A 21,097-nucleotide genomic window follows, 5' to 3' on the forward strand; every position below is an offset into this window, starting at 1 on the left:
TTTTATGGAACAAAAACTTACCATGTGTTTATAAATTTAACCAAACTATTGAACTTCAGTTACACTATAGCTAAACCTGACTGATTTTTACTGACTATCTTTTGGTAAAATCTTCTACTATAAGTATAAAACTTTGCAGCTTGACAATTTTTTATTACAAATTTTCTAGTTATCAATGCTCTTTACATTTGCATATCCTGTACCTTCAAGGTATTTATTGCATGCTTAAAATTAAGGGGAAAATATAAGCACCAGATTTGCTTTGTTTTCTAACAGTTCATTTTTTTATTGTTTACTCTTACTGTTCTACCATACAAGAATTTTTACTTAATAGTTTGCACATTATTTATGAAATTGTATGTGCAATATTCAAAACATTCTAAATTTGTTTTTCACAAAACTGTTTTTTTCTCCTTAGTTTTATATTAAAAGGCTCTCTTGCTAGTTAATTTATGTGAATGAAGTAATTTGTAAACATTATGAAATTTTCTATATGAATGTGCATAAAACGTTTTTATTTTCTTACAGTTTTTAATGAAATTCTATTTTTTTTGGATGAAAGAAATACAATTATCTCCCATTCTTGCTAGGTTATTAGAAATGCATTTTTTTTCAAGCTTAAAAAATCAAGTAATTTTTCAAGAAGTCTTTTGGTTTTAATGATTCCTCTAGACGCAGGGAACTACGTCTTTAGGACCCAGTGTTTCCAAATTTCTGGATCCCTTTTAATAAAAAGCGGTCCCTATTATTTGAAATATAATATGAATATTCTTCATCTCAATTAATATGCACATTCTATCTTTTGAGAGACAAAAAAAGAAAGAGCAATCAAGGCTTTTTTTATAAGGACTGATCCAGCACCTGCCTCAAGGAAAAACAGCAATGTAATAACAGGGTGGCCACCCACCTGGAAAACCTTGAAAACCTGGAATTATCAGGGAATTTTTTTTATACTGGAAAAAACCTGGAAAAATCAGGGAAATATGGATAAAAACCTGGAAAACCTGGAAATTTTAAAGAAAAGCTGGAAATTTTTTCTTATATATTTTTTTAATTTCACTAATTTAAATTATTTGCTAATTTTCTTAATTTAAATTGTTTCATCCATTACACCCACATTTTTTAGACAGAAATGTATCTCCAAACAGTTATAATATCATCTACTTACTTTGCTTTCTTCAAAATTTGCTCCATTATAACCCTGTTAAACTAGAATACAACATAAAATTCTCCCATGCAAATGTAGTATGCAGACTATGGGACTGTGCAATTTAGGAAAAGCAAAGATTATGGTGGATTCGGTTTTTAAATTCTGTCCGTGGGTTTGTTCACACAATGATTCAAATTTATTCGCAATTGAGAGTGGTAATTTTTTTCTATTTTGACAAAATGAGAAAATGTTTTTGTATTTTTAACTTTATTAAATTCTCTAAAAGTTAGTTGGTTATAATTTAATAATAATATTGCACTCTTATATTGCACTATTTTTCTGAAAGCTTTTGAACTCCTATTCAAAGAAATCTGTAAATTATTTTTTCTCAGCAAAAGCCAACCAATCACGCATTTTCCCCCATCACTAACAGCAATGTTTCTCGACAAATTGTTACAATTCTTGCATTAATGCTAATTTTTTCTATTTCATTTTAACCTTTTATAGTATATTTTTATTTTAAAAGAAGTTTTTTTTTAGAACTAACTATATATTGGTATCAAATTTTACGGTTTTGTTGGTAAATATTAATTTTTTGATTAAAAATTCGAATTGTATAGTTATCACAATATCGAAAGTTCGTAAATGTTGCTTGCATTCCAGAGATGATATTTCAAAACTATTCCTCTTTTTACCTCAAAAAGCTGACAATGAATAAGGAATATATAGGAAACATATTAAATGATATATATACATAAAATATATATTTTTTTATTCATATGTGTTTAGTCAGGAGAAGGAAAACGAAACTTAGTGTTTTAGTTCTGCACTGTACAAGATTCCAGTTGTTCAAACAAAAACAATTAACTATGCTAAACTAAAAAACTGTGCGTTTAGATTGGAATTCTTTAAATGTTTTAATTTCAAATAAGAAAAAAAATCAAAAAAGTATAAATTTTAAGGAATTTTATCTATTTTTTTTCTTCTATAGAGTATAGAACTAAAAATTAGACAATTTTACATTTCTGACATTTATTTTTTTATACTGAATCTTTTAAAATAAAATTGCGATTTCAAAATACCGTTATTTAAAAATTTGACTTGAGATATTGGTTTAAGGAAAATATGATCAGTGAATTTTATAAAAAGCACTGGTAAGATGAAATACAATATAATGCAGTATATAGTACAGCTTTATATTGAAATGTAATTACAGTGATTCGCAAAACTGTTGATACACTTTATGACTTTCAATGAAATAAGACTATCCATTAATTAAAATGAATGTTTCAGAATGTATATTTGATGATAAAAAATGTGTTCGAATCGTAACAAAACTGAAATATTTTAAGTGACAATATGAAATGTTTTAAAAACAAAGGAAAAGTTTATTTTTAAGAATCAATCATCAAAAAGTGACAAAAACTTTATCCCACACAAGTCATCATACACTTTTAAAGAAAAAACTTAGTCTATTAGTAAATCTAATTTTTTGTTAAATTAACATTTAGTGGAGTTTCCTTTAGCATCTACAATAGCTTTTAAAGGTTGAAAATACGTGTAACTAGTTTTTTTTTTGTCAGGTAAAATTCGTGCAGAATATTTTTTTAAAATTTTTACAGAAACTTTTACAACACTCAATTGCAAATTTATTAATTTTTCCACAAAATTTATAATTTTAATCTCTGATATGAAGTCCTTCTTTTAAGCATTTTATCACATATTGCACAGTTCAATTGAATACAGTAAACTAATTTAACATATTCATCACTGATTTACCTCTTATGAAGACAAATAATCAAATTTGGTCTATTTTATTACGACCACAAGTCATTTTTAAATGATAAAATAAAGTATTACGGAGTTAGCAAGCAAAAGTTAAAATATAATTTTGCTATTATAGGTTTGATACTAAATTGCTAATAAAGAAATAAGAAATTAAATGAAAAATAATTAAATAAAAAAAGCAATTGACGATAATTTTAATTCTGAGATCCAAAACATTTAAATGTACGATGACTTTCGTGGGGTAGAATTTTTGTTACTATTTGATTAAAAAATTAACTTTTGCTTTGTTTTTAAAATATTCTGTGCAGTTTTGCTAAGAATAGATTATACATCTTATTATCAAATACCCATTGTGAAATATTCATTTTAATTATTGAATTTTTATTTCCTATTTCAATTTAAGTTATAAGTGAGTGAGCACTTTTGGGAGTCACTGTAATTATTAAAAATTATTGATATATAATCACCTGAAACGGTTTTCTTTTCCTTAATGAAAATATATTAAACAATACTTGTCCAAGGTTTTATTGGTTATTCTGATTTTGTCATTTTGTAGGTACACTTTGAGCAAATACTACTTAAAGTATCACATTAAATTCAATAAAAGCAATTAAAATTATTCAATAAAAACAATATATTCTGCAAGCTAAGCATATTTTCTCCACGTCTTAATTTTTTAAAAATTAATGTTGTACCAGAACATTAAAAAATAATAAAAAAATATCTTGTAAAAAAATAGATTTTTTTCAAGATATGTTTAAAAAAATGACATTTTGAATAAGATATTTTGTAATACAGACACTTTTCTTGTACACATCCTACACTTTATAAGAAAAAAGTTAAAAAACACAAACCTGGAAATTTTAAGATTTTTACCTGGAAAAATCAGGGAAATTTGAAATCTGTTTTGAGTGGCCACCCTGAATAAGATACTCAGAATTGTTCTATTTATCTTTGAGCCACTAATAAAGAAGACAAGAATTTTTTTTATATGCTTAAAGTTTTCTTATAATTTTGCCTCAATCTATCTTTTTCCGCTCTTGAGAATTAAATGGCCCTTAAGATGCATGAATAATGAATATTTTGCATCGCCTCCACAATTTTTGACATATTTTAATGAGTTATAGTGTGTAAGCTAAATCACATTGCTTGAGCTGTGATGGCTTAGTGGATGGAGTGTTCGCTTTCCCAGGAGTCAAACCGGGTTCGAATCCTACAGATGGCTGGTCGATGCAAACTCCGTATCTGTCTTGCAACAACCACGGTGCTGACGTAAAATATCCTCAGTCATAGACGGATCGTGGGATAAAGTCCCATTGGCATAAGGCTAACTGTGGTAGGTTTTCGTAGTTTTAATCTCCATGTAATGCTAATGTGAGTGAGTTCCATCAAAAAAGTCCTCCACGAAGGCAAATTTCTCCAAATACTTGACCCAGGAGTTCCTTGTCTTCTGTATTGCATTCAAAATTTCAAGGCATTGTGAGTCAAACATTAGTAGTCGTAAACCCAAAATTGGGTTGACTGTTCAACGAAGCTTATAAAATAAAATGAAATCACAGTTTTCTTCTTAAAAATATTTAGTATTATGTGCTTTAAACAAAACAAAAATAATTGTTTTAGAAAGTCAATATGCTTATTAAGGGTTAAAATATTTTTTTTATCTCTTAAATACTAAAAGTGCCTTCAAAATCAAACTCTCTCTTTTACATTGTTATGGAGGTTATATTCAGCTCATTATAATAAAAACCAAGCATTGTGAACTGACTACCTTGTTCATGTAGGCATCCAACATTGTTCTCCAACTATTCAATATTAAAATGAGAAAAACTTGCTTTATGTACAAAAACATAAGCTGTTTTGGGGTTAAGCTGAAGCATTAAATTTCTGTTAAAATTAGTGTTTTCTCATATGATGAACTGATTGCAGCAGTGATTTAAACTGTCAGGTTTGTCGAGTGTTATTTCATGTTTTTATTCTTGTTTTGAGTAAATGTTCAATTTGGATTTATCTGAAAATTAAATAAAGAAATTATATGCCTTGACTTAAATTAATTTTTTGAATTGCTTGTACAATATGGATCTGTTTTGATACTTTTTATGATTAAGCTTCTACAAGATATGCAACTAAATTCTCAATAATTAACTTATTTGTTTCAGTCAATAATATTATGTGATTGATTTTAATTGAGTGATAAGCGTTTATTGTTTCTTATTGTGTCACCAATTTGCTAAAAAATGAACCAATGTGCTAGGAACACTACAATAATAATAGACAAACTGTTACATTTTTAGTTAAATGAGATAAAAATTTGATGTAATTATTGCACCCATAAATAGTAAACGAAATTGAAAGGGGGTATTTGAATGAGAAAAATAATATTTCTGAAACTCATATTTAATAGTTTTTCGTAAATATGTACCCTTTGCTATTTATCTCACTGTTTGTTAGACTCCTCAGGAAACATTTTATAAGTTTAGGTAAATGCTATTTACTCCCCCGTCGCACTGGCCTAACATTTTATCTATGAATTAAATTTTTTTAAATTGATGTCATTTTTGTTTTTAAATTAACTTTTTTAAGGCTATAATTTTTTTAAGGTAACTGTCTTAGAAATTGTTTTCCATGTAAGAAAGAAAAAACTGTAAATAGTTTATTTTCAGATTGAGTTTTAAAGTCCTTTTATTATTTATTATATTTTAGTGATATATTCATTGTTAAAATGAGTGGTATAAAAATTATTAATTTACATTGAGTTGGCGATTTAAAATTGCTTTATGCTTGGGAAATAATTTGGTAAAACTGCTGTTCTAAATCATTTATTCATTTTAAGTGTTGTAAAGATTCCTGATTCTCTTTGAGTTAACTGAAGTTTCATTTATTTTAGTGAAAAAGTATTTTTCCAGGAATTATGTTCGCCAAACTTGGAATTATGTAGCTATTCGTTAAAATTTAAAAGAATTATTTTGATTTCAAAAGGGTGTAAATTTTTTTAATCTGATTTCTCTTTGATTGTCAAATGTTAATGTGTGTGGCAATACGTTGTCTAAAATTTGTTGAATCTTGAAGGTTTCTTCCTTTTTAAGCACAATAATGCTGCTTAAAGATCTTTAATGCATTCCTTAATGATTTTGTGTGTTGTGTATTTGTTTAAAATGAAATCATTTGTGCAAAATATTATTTATTTTTCATCTTTTTTAGGTTCAACCCTTTCAAATGTACAAAAACTTTATGCATTTAAGAAGAAAACTTCATTTACTGATGATCTGAAACTCTCCAATTTATATACTTGTCCCTATTGCCAATACATAACTGGAAGCCGTTGCAACTTAGAGAAACATGTCCGGAAACACACAGGAGAGCGTCCATTTAAATGCAAATTTTGTGGTAAAGGTTTTACTCAAAAAGAAAATATGAAACGCCATATGATCAGCCACCATGTACAACCATAGTTTCTGCTTTTGGTTTTTATGGATATACTATCTTCAGAAAATTATCTATACTGTGTAAATTCTCTTAATGTTCTTAGAATTAATACACTTACGGAACATATAAAAAGTGATTATTGCATTGTTAGCAAGTATGTGAATATCCGTGTTTGTGTTTATTTATCAGTATCCTTTAATAATTTGAGTAATCAGATAAAGTAATTTCAATGTAATTTTCAATATTTGTTCTGCAAAAAAAAATTTATAGTTTTAAATTATGTAAATTCATAAGAGTAGTGGTTAAAAATTTGGCTGTTATTCCATGTGTATGATTCTATGACTAAGAAGATATACACTCATTTCATTCGCTACATATTAAAAATATTTTAAGTTTGTTTGTTAAACTAGTTTTAGTTTGAAGGCTTTCAGAAGAAACAAGGATGTCAAATCATTTTCTAAGAAAATGTATTTTGCAAGACATATATATGAATTTCCTCAAATATCAACATTTTTTTTTCTCTTTGGAACATAAATAATTTTCTTTAAAAGAGATTTGTATTATAAATTATAGCTTTGACTGCCCTAAAGTCAATGTAAAGACATACTTGTTTAAAAGCACACAAAAGATGTATAAGAAATAAAGTAATAGAATTAATAATTAAAAGAAAATTTTGTGTACCTGATCTTTGCAAAGATTGAACCTCTCTAGATTTAATGTATTTATTTTTAAACTCTGAAGGAATTTGGAATTAAGACAGAAAAAGTGTCTTAAGTATAAATAGTTATTTAAATGACATTTTAAGCAATATAATTCACATTGAGTTTTTTAAGTAATTTTTCTCCTTAATTTTATTATCTAGAGCTAACACATAATAGTTTGATGAAGGTAGCGTTCTATTTGATAATAGTGTTAAATAAGTATCTGCTTTTATTGCTTATATGTGCCTGCTTTTTAAATTATGAGTACATATTATTTTACAGTTATGTTTATGGCTTAGTTTTTCAAATGCTACTATTTATTTCTAAAAACAATAATATAAACTCAAAACTCTAAAATGTGTTCCTTTTTTACTTGTACAATGTACTTTACTTATAACTTTATGAAATACATAAATATTAATATATTTTTTTATTTATACTTCTTGTGTGTATTTAAGGGATATTGCAAAAATAGTTTTATGCTTTTCATTATTGCTGTAATAAATGCTGTACATTACCAACTAAATAGAAGAAGAATAAAATAAAACAATGTGACTGAATTACTTATGTTTTGTTTTATTTCCTTGAAAAATAGTATGAATTTGAATTTTTGAAGCTTTTTTAAGTTGTTTGGTTAGTTTTTAATTATCAACATATATGTTTTTTTTTATTTTATATTAAATTTAGTTGTTACAATTATTATTGTTTTAAATTCAAAAGAAATGTAACTTGAGTTTACCAAATAAAGTTTTAAAAGAATGAAATTTTGTTGGAAAATTAAACTGAATAACTGTGTCTTTAAGTATCAAAATTTATTGATTTAATTAAAGAATTACGCAATTTATTATTGATTGTTTGTTCTAGATTTTTTAATGTGATAAAATTTTCTGACTAGTATTGGCTTGGATATATGATAAAACTAATATTCATTTGATTGAAAACTGACCCAGGCTGTTTATTGTTAATATTTTGAAATATTATGTATGCTTAGATTTAAAAATTAACTATTTTTATAAGGATTTATGTAAATTTTTTAAAAATTGAATTTAGTTTTGTGAAAACTCAAAATTTTATTTCTTGATGGAAATAACATTTTCACCGAGAAAATGCAATTTTTTAATGATATTTGAAATAATTTAGAGCATTTTTTATCTATATTTTAATTGTTTATTCTTCAGCGCTGGCAAGAAAAAATTCCTCTTGCACTTGTAATTGTGTTGACTATTTTTATAAAAGCTTATTTTAATTTTTACAAAATTGAATTGAGTTTTGGGAAAACTCAAATTTTTCTTTTTCTTAATGAAATGCTATTCTCTTAATGATTGAAATTCGATATTGTATTTTACAAGGTATTATGCAAGTATGCTTTAAATTATTTTTTCCTATTGTCATATAATCAAGCTTTGTTGAAATTTTTTAAAACATTGTATTTATTTTTTTAATTATTTTTCTTTATATTTAATTTTTTAATTATTTTTCTTTATATTTAATTTTTTAATTAAATTTGCATTACTGACAAAGTTAGTCATAAATTTAATACTTAATTTTTTCTTCAAAAAGATTTTTCAAAATATAATGCAAAAATGCTTACCATTCTCAATATCTCTGAAATTTCATTCAAATTTATTGATTAGTTAATATTAATTTCCTTTTGTAGGTGGATATCGTTCTCCGTCAAATGGAAAAGTATTACAAAATGACCAGTCAACTACAAATTTCCCCTCATATTTGTACTCTCACAGATGCCCATACTGTAATCGTATATCAACCAGCAAGAGTAATTTAATGGCCCATATACGAACTCACACTGGAGAGCGACCATTTGTATGTACTTTCTGTCCTAAAAGTTTTGCAAAGAAGGAAAATTTAAAAAGACATATTATTTCCCATAGAGTTTTTTGAAATCCTTAACTATATAATCGAAAGACTTAAGCAGACATTTTTACTTATTTTCTGTCATGAAGATTTTGCAATTAAAAAATAATTCAAAAGGACTATATATTTAAAAGACTACATTTTCCTGACTGTAATCATTAGTTACTTCACAGATGTGCAAGCATAACCATTAAGTTATAATGTAAATCATATTGTTATTTATGTCATTCGTATTCTTTTTATAACATCTTATATACTTTTTTTTCTGTATGTCGATGATAAAAATTTACAATTGGTTGCCCCTCTTATTTTGACAATATTTCATGATCTTACAGGGAAAATGACTTAAAAACTGGGATTTTCTATTAACAAGAAAATGTGATGAATATAATTCCCCCAATTCTACACTCTCAACTGGAATATTGCTTTAATAAGAAAATGGTTTATTTTTAAAGTTTTTTTTTATTAAAGTGCATTGTGCGCACAAAATTTAAACCATATATTCTCATCGCTAACCCATCCTAAAAGATGTCATGAAAGTTATTTAGAAACCAAAAATTACACAATTGCAGCTGCGCCTTAAGTGCTTAAGATTGTAAATATGCATAATGTAGTAATATTTTCACATTCATTTGAAACTTTTGCTGGAAATTTTAAGAAGCATTAAAATTTTGCATGTGTGACCAAGATATTTCTTGTCGTCACCTTGTAATATTACTTTAAAAGATTTGTTCTGAAAATGTTTTTAATTATTGTAAATTTTTTTGGTAAACTTTTATAGAGGTGCAATTGAAAAAGATCTTAAAATTTTCAGTCAGCAACAAAACCGGTTTCTCTTATCCCCCCTGAAATCATATAATATCTTGCGAGAATAATTTGATATCTCATACTCATATTAGAAGCCGACCATTTTCAGGGCTGATTGTACTCGGGAAAAATCAGGATTTCCAGATTTTTCGCTAACAGTAATCCGGAAGTTTTCGGGGATCGAAGGTCCAGGTGTTTCAAAAAATCATTGTTCACAGAAGGTTCCGGAAATCAAATTTTCAAAGGTGGAACTTAAAAACACAGCTTATTTTATTTGTTTGTAAAGGGAGAGCCAGAGAGATACTTTATAAGCTTATATTCATGATTAATATTCATTTTTTATCAGTAAATAGTTATTATAATCGTAAACTCAAGAAAAAAAGACATATTTGTAAAATTTAATTACTTCTGCAGGTCATCATAGGTATGTGTAAATGGTATAGGTATATGTAAAATTTTAAATATATTTTAAGTAAACTAAGAAATATTGAGAAAAAGGAAGAAAAGCTTGTTTAAATTTTTTTCAATTTAACTGTTTGTTTTCTGTAACTCAAGAAATTTTCCGGAATTTTAATTTGGGCTCACAATCAACCCTGAGCATTTGTCATAGAAGTTATATAAAAAGAGGTCATTTGAAAAGGCATTTCCGGAGTTATGAAATCGTAAAGAACTTTTGCTGCAGCACAATTTTGAAAACACTATTGTTATCCATGTAATTTTACCAAATATTTATTGGTACATATATCTGATACAATTATGAAAAAAAGTCTAGCGCAATGTTGCATTATAATTTTTGTTTTTACCTTGAAGTGTTGAGGAAACGATCCTTTTAATAAGACTTTATTCAATATTTTTGCCCAATCTTCACAACAAATGTTTGGTATGAAATGTTTTGGATTGTAGAATTGCTTTCCACGTATTGAAATAGCAATAAAATAGCTTTAAGAACCCAGTCAGAAACATCTATGTTGAAGCTAAAACTAATAAAATAATAATTTTTCATTAATTACAATAACAGTGTTAGAATTTTTTTTTATTAAGTTTACGTTATTCATATATTTTTCTTTTTGTTAATATTTTTTGCAAATTAGTTTAAATATTATTATATTGATATTTTGTAAAAGTATGGCTTGTAAAAGAGTTTAACTTTTAAATAATTTGTTTTTCTATTTCAACTGTAATAAGTGCCAAAAATTTCCTTAAAATAATATCCAAGGTTCTATGATTTATATTTTTCTGTATAGCCAAAAGAAAGGGATTTTTTTTTTTCATTATAAATATAAAATGTATGTGAAATATTGTACTGTTTTTTTTTTTTTTTAAAACTCCTATTGGTACAACTTTATTTGATAACATGTGTTAAATATATTATATAAATATTAAATTAGAAAAAAAATGGGCCACTACTCTTCTTGTGTTCAAAGATTATTTGTATTTATAGGTTGGTTGGCCAGTATTGTCATCACATCTTCATTAAGAAAAAATTATTGTAGCTCCCAGCAGACCTATTATTGTAGCTCCAATGCAATTTTAGCAATTCAAAGATTTCTAAGCTACAATTTTATCTTTGCTCCACAAATGTCCTGCAAGAATTAGCACTGGTTGTTTACGATAGGTTAGGGCTCACATATTTCAGGGAAAACCTGGAATTGTCATGGAATTTATTTCCAAAAATCCGGGGAAGTTGCATTTTTTTATTTAAAAAAAACCTGGAAAACTCTTACTTGGAAATTAATTACTCTTAGAATTTTCTGTTACAATAATCAGTTATTGAGATTCAAATTAAATAATTCTAACATCTATTACAATTATTTGTTATAAAAATGTCACATTTTAGTCAAACTGGCATATTTTCATCCCCTTTAAATGATATTTCTTTTGCTTGACCCTTTAATAGTATAATATAAGTTAACCCTTTATATATTTAATATATTAGTTTACCCTTTAATGGTTGAATCCCTTCTACCTGTATGCCCCTTTTGTGTATGTATAAAGTTTTGTCTGCATAAATCTGGCAGTGACCTTTTTTTTTATCCTTTTTCTCCATTGTAGAGCTATGCGTCCTGGAAGTCACGTCTTCACTTATTTTTTGCATCTCCTCTGCAATTATTAGTGTATATAACGCATTATCGCATGTAAGGGGAATAGGGTCTGCCCGGGGAAAAACTTGGTTAACAACACAGCTTCCCTGGACCTTATTTGATGAAAAATTATTCAACATTGTAATGGTCTGAGGTATATTGCTGCCAAGGTAGACACTTTCCAAAGTTCTGTTTTAGATGATTTCATTATTTTTCAGAAAATTACGGATGACCTGCAAGAGGTTAAAAAATAAGTTCTTTACATCTAGAAAAAAAAAATCTATGTTTTTTTTATTTTCTATGACATATTAATAAGTTTCATTAAAGTAGGGATATTATATTTATTATTTTTACTGACTAGAATTATGCTCAATTTTTAACAAAGTTGATTTTGAAAGGAAAAATTTACATTTTGTAAGTATGGATAAATTATAATTTGCTCTCTTTTTTTTTTTTATTTGTTTGCCGTTTTTTTTCTTCTTCTTTTTACATGTATATAATTCTTGATTAATTTTTCGTTTCCTTCTAGTTTCTGGAAACAATGCGTGGATATTTAAAAAAGTCTTATCCAGTGTAAAGTTGCAACAGGCCCATAAACAATTCTCTTGTTCTTACTGTGGATATATTGCTAGTCGTAGAGGTAATCTTGAGAAGCATATAAGAAAGCATACTGGTGAACGCCCTTTTGAATGCAAAGTCTGTTACAAAGGGTTTACACAGAAAGAAAATCTAAAGAGGCATCAAATTTCTCACATTAATTTATAATCTATTCAAAGAAGCACGAAATTGAAAGTAAATAAAAAATGGCATGTTCAATAATTATAAATGAATAATGCTGACCCACTGCAATTTATCAATTAAACAAAAATATTTTGGCTTAGTGCCCAATAACTGTTGATGATTTATTTAATTAATATTTACTTATCCAAATTTATATTTTATATCTATGTATCTTTAAAGGAAAGAAGAAGAAAATCAAAAATAAGCAAAATACAAGTTGTGTTTGAAAAATTCTGTGAATGGTCTCATAAAATAAATAAGAGACCAAAACAAGATAACTGGTATTTTAAATAATCACCACAAGCTAGAATACACATTTGATATCAATTATGCTACTGGTGGTAACTACGAGCAATTTCTTTTTTTAGTATTGCTCTGTCTAAAGATTATAAATCACTCAACACTTTTATGCACTGTTTCTTTCATTAACGTTTTGTCTTATTTGAAGCCAAAGTTGATATTCTATTCTTTATGAAATGTCTTATTACACTAATTGTCCTAAATCAGTCAGTGTTCTTTTCTGCTTAACTGTCATGATTTGTTCTCTAAGAAATGCTAATTACAGCTTCCCAACCCAGTTATTCAACTGTAAGATCATTCATTAAACTTTTCTCCAGCAACTTGTAGTTGTAGTATTACTCTAAATTATACTAACCTTAATCTAAATTTATAACTTTTGTAATAAAACAAGAAATAGAAAACTTTAAAAAATTCTTTTAATATTTTGCCAATTAATTATGTATTTGAAATAAGAATTTTTTAAACTTTGAATCCTTGGTAATCCAAATGTTTATTATAAGAAAAACACTACCATTTCATAGTTTGTCTTTAGAAAAAACTCCCTAACCACAAAGTTTTAGGCCACTTGCTGCCATGGAAACAAGGGGAGCTTCTCGCTTCTTTTATTTCCTTTCTCTCTGCAACCTGAACTAAAACCTCTCAAATATTGACCGAACGCCCCTCATCATAACAGTACCTAATCATAATCATTGAAATAGTTAAACGTCATAACCATAGTCACCATCACTGCTCCAAATGAATGGCGAGGGAAGTTCTTTCTAAAAACAGACTATACCTGTATTTGAATCATTGTTTATAAAATTCAATTAACCAATTGAATTTTGTAAATCAAATATTTACCTATTGAACTACTTTCTTACTTATATTGATTATATTTCTTACTCTCTTCAGTTGTATTTCGTATCATATATATATGTATATATATATATAAATACTTCAATTGTTGTTACACTGTTATTAGTTAAAGTATTTAAAAGTTAATAAATTTATTTATTATTCTTGTTTTGATTCTGTAAATAACTTTCTAAAAAAAAAAACAGTTCAAAATGTAGCTAAAAATTTTGTAGGTTTACAGTCAAAAGTGATTAAATCGATAATTGGTAAAAATTAGAGTTGAGCTTTTAAATGCCAATTAACTTTTTTATAACCTTCATTGAACAGCCGACCCAATTTTATGATTTTACGGCTACTAATGTTCAACTCAGTAGCCTTGTAATTTTGAACCCAATCCAGAAGACAAGGGAACTCCTGGATCAAGTATTGGGAGAAATTTTGCCTTCGTGGAGGACTTTCAATTAACTTTTTGGGATGAAAAAACTCCAAGTTAATTGAGTGATACTATCAAAATGTATGTTTATTAACTTGTTTTTTTTCCCTTAACACTTAACAAGAATTTACAGCATCTGGAGATAATATATTTTTATATCTATCGAATTGATGTCAGTCTTGGGGTCAAGCTTTTAAGAACTGTTTCCATTTTTATGTATTTTACAAACTGAATTGCTAAATGTATGCTGACTGAGACTTTGCTAACTTTAAATGGAGCTTTTTAAAACAGCAGAACTATAACTTGTCACGACATTAAAGACTTAATGTGCAAGTAAAATTGAACCACCTGAATAATTTTTGTTTTTATTCGGATCTTCACATACTAGAACCCGATCTTTATATTTTAAGAAGGTGACCTTGAACTTCCTAAGTAATGAGTACAAGAAATATTTTTAGTTACGAAATTAGGTACGAAAACATGCTTTTTCTGAATAAATATGCCTTAGTTCGGACTTTCAAAATATAGAGAGTAGCCGTTATCTAGGAAGTATGTTCCCATAATGGCACTCGAGTTTAGTCTTCATAATGATAGTTTCTCCATATCTCAAGAATTTCTTGAGTGAATGGAAAAAATTTTGCACACAATTAGGAAATTCATTTATCCAAAGATAATCCCAGGCAAAAAATTTTAAATAATTTTTTATTTTTTTTTATAATTTTATTTAAATTTTAAGGTATACAAGTTCTTACATAATTTTATGTGTCAAAATACAAAATTTTAATGAAATTAGTCTAATAGTTCTTGAGAAATAGAATTTTTAAAAAAATATGTATTTAAAATTTGATTTCACAAGAACCATTTGACTGATTTTGTATAAATTTTTTATCTTGACATAGAAAATTACATTATTTAGAATGATGGAAAAATTTGTATAAATTACAATTCAAAATTTTTTCCACTATTATTAAGTAAAATAATTAATTGCTAAAAAAATTTTTTTGCCCAGGTACATGAATTTTATAAGAGGTCATCACCACTTTGAATCATTAAGATTCAGTCCTAGTATGTAAAAATCTGATTATGAGACAAAAAGTTTTTTGGGGTAATTATTTTTTTACGCTCTGCATATTATCCCCTTTTTACATTAGTATATCAACAATTGATTTAGTCATTTTTGGTAATATACTAGCAATTTGAAAAGAAAATGTTTTATCACTTTCATAATTTTTATTATCTTACTTATTTTTAATAATTTTAAATAGTGTTACAAAAGTTTTTAGCTGTTGTGTTACATCTGCTTCTATTTACACAGTTAGCCAATGATGATATTTTCTTGTGAGAATTGAAAGATCTGAGGCTAGTATCATTAACAAATATGTATTTATTGTGACATGATTTTCTGCTACATGTAATTATTTTATTTTTAGTTTCATGTTTAAAATCTTCATTTTATTGATCTATATTAGTCATCTGCATTAGGTTAAGAATATAACTAATATTTACACACCATTATGTTTAAAGACCTAACTATATAGGCCAAAATAAATTCGTAATGTTATAGTGCCATATAGTTTCTTTTAAGCATATTTTTTATTTATTGATACACGGAATTTAGAATTATTAGAATTCCAACAATTATTGTTGTCCAACAATTATTGTCTCTGTAAGAAAAAATTTTCCAAAAATAATACTTTTAGCAGTTAAAGAAAAAAACTTGGTAAATTATCATGGTTGTCACTAACTTTCTGACATAACTATTTTAACCCTTCTTTATACTTTTAATCTTAAAACTTTTCTGACCAGAAATTTTTCACATTGAATATAGAAGTAAAGTTAAACATTCTAAATATTGATTTCATGCCCAAACGTTGTTGACCGATGATAAGTTAACTGGATATTACAAATGTAATAAGTTCTCCTCACTTTGAATTAACTTTTTAATGGCATTTAATCCAAAAATATATTCAGTAATATTTAGATTTACAATAATGATCCATATTATTTAATGTTGTCAACTTTCATAGCGCCTCTTCTTTTTTGGCTCCTAAAATACAGTAAAATCAGCTTACTAAGCCCAAACAAACAGAGATATAAGAAAATTTTTATATTCTATGAACGCGTGGAAGAGCATCCTTATAAGTAAGGTCTCATATTTTCTAAAAATCGAATTATTTGATATTTCTTTTGGCTTAATATATTTATGAGAATCTTGGAATTTTTACAAATAAACAAAGAATTTTTGGATAAAATTTTAAAGAACATAGAATTCTTTGAATTTGTGAATTTTCATTGTGTTAAATTTGTAAACAATGGTTAATATATTTGTTAATGATAAGGGCTTTGATAAATTTTTAAATAAGTGTAACTATTATACATATTATATGTTCTGAATTGTATAAAAAGAATTTTCGTTTTTAAAAGAATTATAAGTGCATGTAAAATTTCATTCTGATTTATCAGTAACTGTGTCTATGTATTCATAATTTGTATATTAATTTAAGTTCTTATTTTCAAAAATAAATTAATACAATTCTTTTTAGGTAAATTATACAATTCTTTTTGTTATTTCCTACCCCTAAAATCTTATCTTATATCAGTTTGAAAAATGCATGTTACTTGATAATGGAATATTTTAATGTACTTACTGTTTTTATTGTTCTGAGTTGCTTCAATTTTATAGTGATTATTTTACTTTAATTACAACTGATATTGATGTATTTCATATTTCATTGTTTTAGCTACTGCAAACCAGCATTTTATTTAAAGTCATACACGCATGTAAAAAAAATTCTTTTATTTTTCTACAAATTATATATTATTAATAGTATACAAATTTAATTTATTCTACTTCTAATTATAAATTCTTTATGTCTCATTATAAGTTATTAATTGCTCATTTTTAGTAGTGTTTATTTTATGTTATTTCTAATAATATCAAGGTTTAGCAACAAAAAATTAAATTTGAATTTAGTTATAAATAATTATTTTAGTTAGATTTACTATTTAATTTAGTATCTTTTTCAGTAGATTTATTAACTATTTTAGCCTGCTTAGTTAATTTTATTATTCACAAAGTAAATCAATATTACACAGAAGAGCTGTAAGTATATAATTTGAATCATTATTTAAATTTATTTTCTTTTTACTCATACACAATAATTCCCTGTGAGTAATAAATCTCCTATTTTTAATCCCATTAAATTGATTTAAGAGATAAAATAATTGTAATAAATCACCTTCTGCATTTTTTTTTTTTTAGTTTTTTTTCTTCAAAAATTTTTGTTTATAAGAGAATATGTGTAGAACTTATTGAATTGCTGTATACATCCTGGAACACATAAACTATCTGTAAAAAATATAGCAAGCTTAGAGAACTTAAGTTTTTCTCTACCGTAATGATGAGCTTTGAATGTTTTAAATGATCAAAGTTTTCTGAAGATTCTTTTTTAAATATTATTTTCTTAAAGTAAATTTAGTTACTTTTTTTTTAAACAGATTTGAGTATACTTTTAATACTATATTATTATTATGGACCCGATCAACTTTTTCCCTTTGGGCAACTTGTGCCTGATTTCTATCTGCAAAAATTTAATATTATTAAAATATTATAAATAATATGAATCTTAGGCAACTTTGCCAGATTATATATTTTCAAAAATATAATAATATTTAAAAACATTATTTAATACATAAATTATATTTTTTTAAGTAATATTTTATTAAAATAAGCTTTATTACTCTTTTTATTTTACATGTTTGAGCTTACTTTAATACTTCATTATTATGGACCAGATCAACTTGGACAACTGTACCTAGTTTTTATCTGTAAAAATGTAATATTATTAAAAAAATTATGAATTATATGAAACTTAAGCGACTTTGCCAAAATGTATATTTGCGAAAATATATTATTTAAAAATTATGTATGCATAAAAATACAATGAAAATTATGATTTTAACTCAATTGCTGTAAAGAATTAAAAGGTTTAAAAATGATTTTTCCTTTTTTTCAGATGTGTTTGATATTCTGCCTGTGATAGAGAGATCTTTTACTGCTTCATTGAGGAGTGGTAGTGGATACAAAAATGTACATTCCTGCACTTACTGCAGCTATGCAACTGTTAGTAGAAGTAATCTTACAAAACATATCAGAATACACACAGGTGAAAGACCCTATGCATGTAAAGTGTGTGGTAAAGCTTTCTCGCGCAAGGAACACCTAACACGCCATTCAATTTGTCACTTACCGAAAAAATACAGGGTTTAATTATTGATATATTAAGCTTCTTATGATGGGGAACAATTTCGAACTTATATATATTCTATGTTTTTGCTTCATTAATGCTGTTTCTCTAACTCTTATTGTTATTCTGAATCAAAATGTTATGAGAACTTGGTTGTGTGTTCGTATTATAATCTTTATTCGATTTGATTTAACCGGTGGAACAAAGTACTTTATATTTCCTTATGCTTTAATCAATTTAAAAAGATGCATTATATCAGTGTTCTGACATATGTGGAATAGAAATGCTTACGCAGTTAACAGAATCTTCAATATAACTTACATAAATGTTATGTATGAATATATATATGTTGCTGTAAATGACCGAAATTGGTCGTTGTTGACTTCCAACGGTGAATGCTAACAATCACTTAGTCGCTTTGGTAAATATCCCAAATATATACTAGATCTAGTTAAGTGCCACCTGCCTGATATGCCCTGCATCAATGTTTTTTTAAGGTCAAGTGCTGCAGCCCAGTATGCATTTAACCGGTACTTCGAACACTGATGTTTCTCCTAATCTATCCTCATCCTGTATTAAAATATCAAATAAATATAATAATATCAACAAATAAATTTATGTCAAATTGAATTTAACAAATATTTTGGACATTCACTGAACCAACTATGACATTCACCAATGAAAGTCAACATTATCTTGATTTCTGTCAATCACGGTAACATATGCATGTATGTTATTTACTTTTTATATAATACTTTCATGGTAGCATTTCTATAAGATTTTTTTTACTGCAAAGTAATCTGAGATCAAATTTAAAAAATTATAGAATATTTGAATATTAAATCCTATTTTGATTTTCTATTCAAGTTTATATTTTCTTGGTAACTTATAAAGCTTCTTATTTATGAGTTTGATTATAGTTATTTGTTGATTATGATAATTGATATTGATGATTCAATAAATTTGAACATTTGATCTAGCATTTGAAATCGTTATATATTTGATATATTATTGAATTCCATATATCTATGTTTTATTATTTATGTCTGTGAATGCAAGTAGATTTTCCATATTTGTAAACACTTACATCATTGATTGCGTTTTATTTCTCAATTGGTGCCCTTAGCCATTTCCATTTCAGTTGTTGTTGATAAAACTTAATAAAGTTTAGTTTTTCAGAAATAATTAAGTTTTTATTATTACATATTCAATTTCTTGGTGCATCTCAGAAATTCATTATAATCAACCAAGTTTGTCTTTTTTTGGATTGCAAAATTTTAAAAGCTGCATATAATAATGAAATAAAGCAACTTCAAGATTTGGCACTTATATTTTTATTCATAATATTTTAATTTTCTTATCTACATTTGAAAATAAGTTAAGTGGCACATTTGAAACATTTATCTACATTTATTTCAGCGTTTCATTCTACCATTTGCCTATAATTATATTTGAAAATTAAATAAAATGTGTGCTTAAAAAAATACCATTAATATATTGAGATTAATTTTGTGTTATAAATAGTAGAGTGTCATTTAATATACGTAATATTTCATATGTTTAGTTTTTCTAAAACAAACAAGTATAAATGTGCTAATACTTTAATAAGTATTAACTGCATAATAAATATATGTTTTAATTTATAATAATCCTTTAATGTAATAATGGCAAATTAATATTCTCAGTAAAAATGCTTATTTTAAATATTTTATGTTGTAAACATTTTTAAATAAATATAATCCTTTAAGTTTTTTTCAAAATTATCATGCATTTTATTTATTAAAACATGTTTTAAACTTAATTTTATAATTTTAATTTTGTTAATAATTTATAACCTTATCAAAGATGCTTATTATTATGTTTTATGTTGTGACTTCTTTTAATAAGAGTTTGTTTATTGTAAAAAATTTTATATAAAACTGTAGTTAACTTTATATGTTAAAGCATTTTTTAAATAAATATGAATGTTTTTAAACAAATTATTTAAATTTTTAATTGTTAAAGTAAATATAAGTCTTTAATGCAAACCTTTAAAAGAAATAGTTTAAATTTCACTTAAAAATATTATTTATATACATGTATCCGATTGAAAATTTTGAAATGTTATCTTTCATGAGTTAAATAAATAATCTTATCAAATTAATCAACCAGACCCTGTCTCTTTTAGCTTTTTACCATTTAAATTTAATGGTTTTAATTAAAATGTTTAATTAATTAATTCTGCAGGCTTTATAATGGATTCTGTTATTATATTTTTTTTATGTAACAGTTATTATATATTGCATTTTGTTTACTCTTACTACAAGTTAAGACAATGTGTATCCTTCCCTGGATTTTCAACTTCACTTATATGTGCATCGTTTTTTTTCTCCATCATATTAATAATGGGATGGGTTATATTGTAGTTTATAATAATTACTAGTAATAATAAGGTTTATATTGTAGTGTAACTACCACTACAATAATGCAATTCCAATTCACTAATATGTAAGACAAGTCAACTCAATTCTATCTTGAGGTATCTGTTGATAGATAACAATTGACATTGTCAGTAAACTAGCCCCTACATTGGTGACCTTTGGTCATTATTTGAACATGCCCATCATGTAACTAATGCCCACTTCGATTTGAACACGTCTACTTTGAAGGATGGTACGCATTGAACAGTTAACTTGCTA

At 25.9% G+C, this 21,097-nt stretch overlaps 1 long non-coding RNA gene across 1 annotated transcript; it reads left to right on the forward strand.

The window, feature by feature from the left end:
* The first annotated feature begins 6,408 nt into the window (after window positions 1–6,408).
* LOC122268918 (uncharacterized) lies at window positions 6,409–9,245 on the forward strand. The gene is made up of 2 exons (XR_006224781.3): window positions 6,409–6,515; window positions 8,720–9,245. It is a non-coding gene; the product is annotated as an uncharacterized LOC122268918 (long non-coding RNA).
* Window positions 9,246–21,097: the final 11,852 nt, after the last annotated feature.

The sequence above is a fragment of the Parasteatoda tepidariorum genome, chromosome 2, assembly GCF_982258835.1.
Source record: "Parasteatoda tepidariorum strain Cologne lab strain chromosome 2, Ptep-v5.0, whole genome shotgun sequence".
NCBI lineage: Eukaryota > Metazoa > Arthropoda > Arachnida > Araneae > Theridiidae > Parasteatoda > Parasteatoda tepidariorum.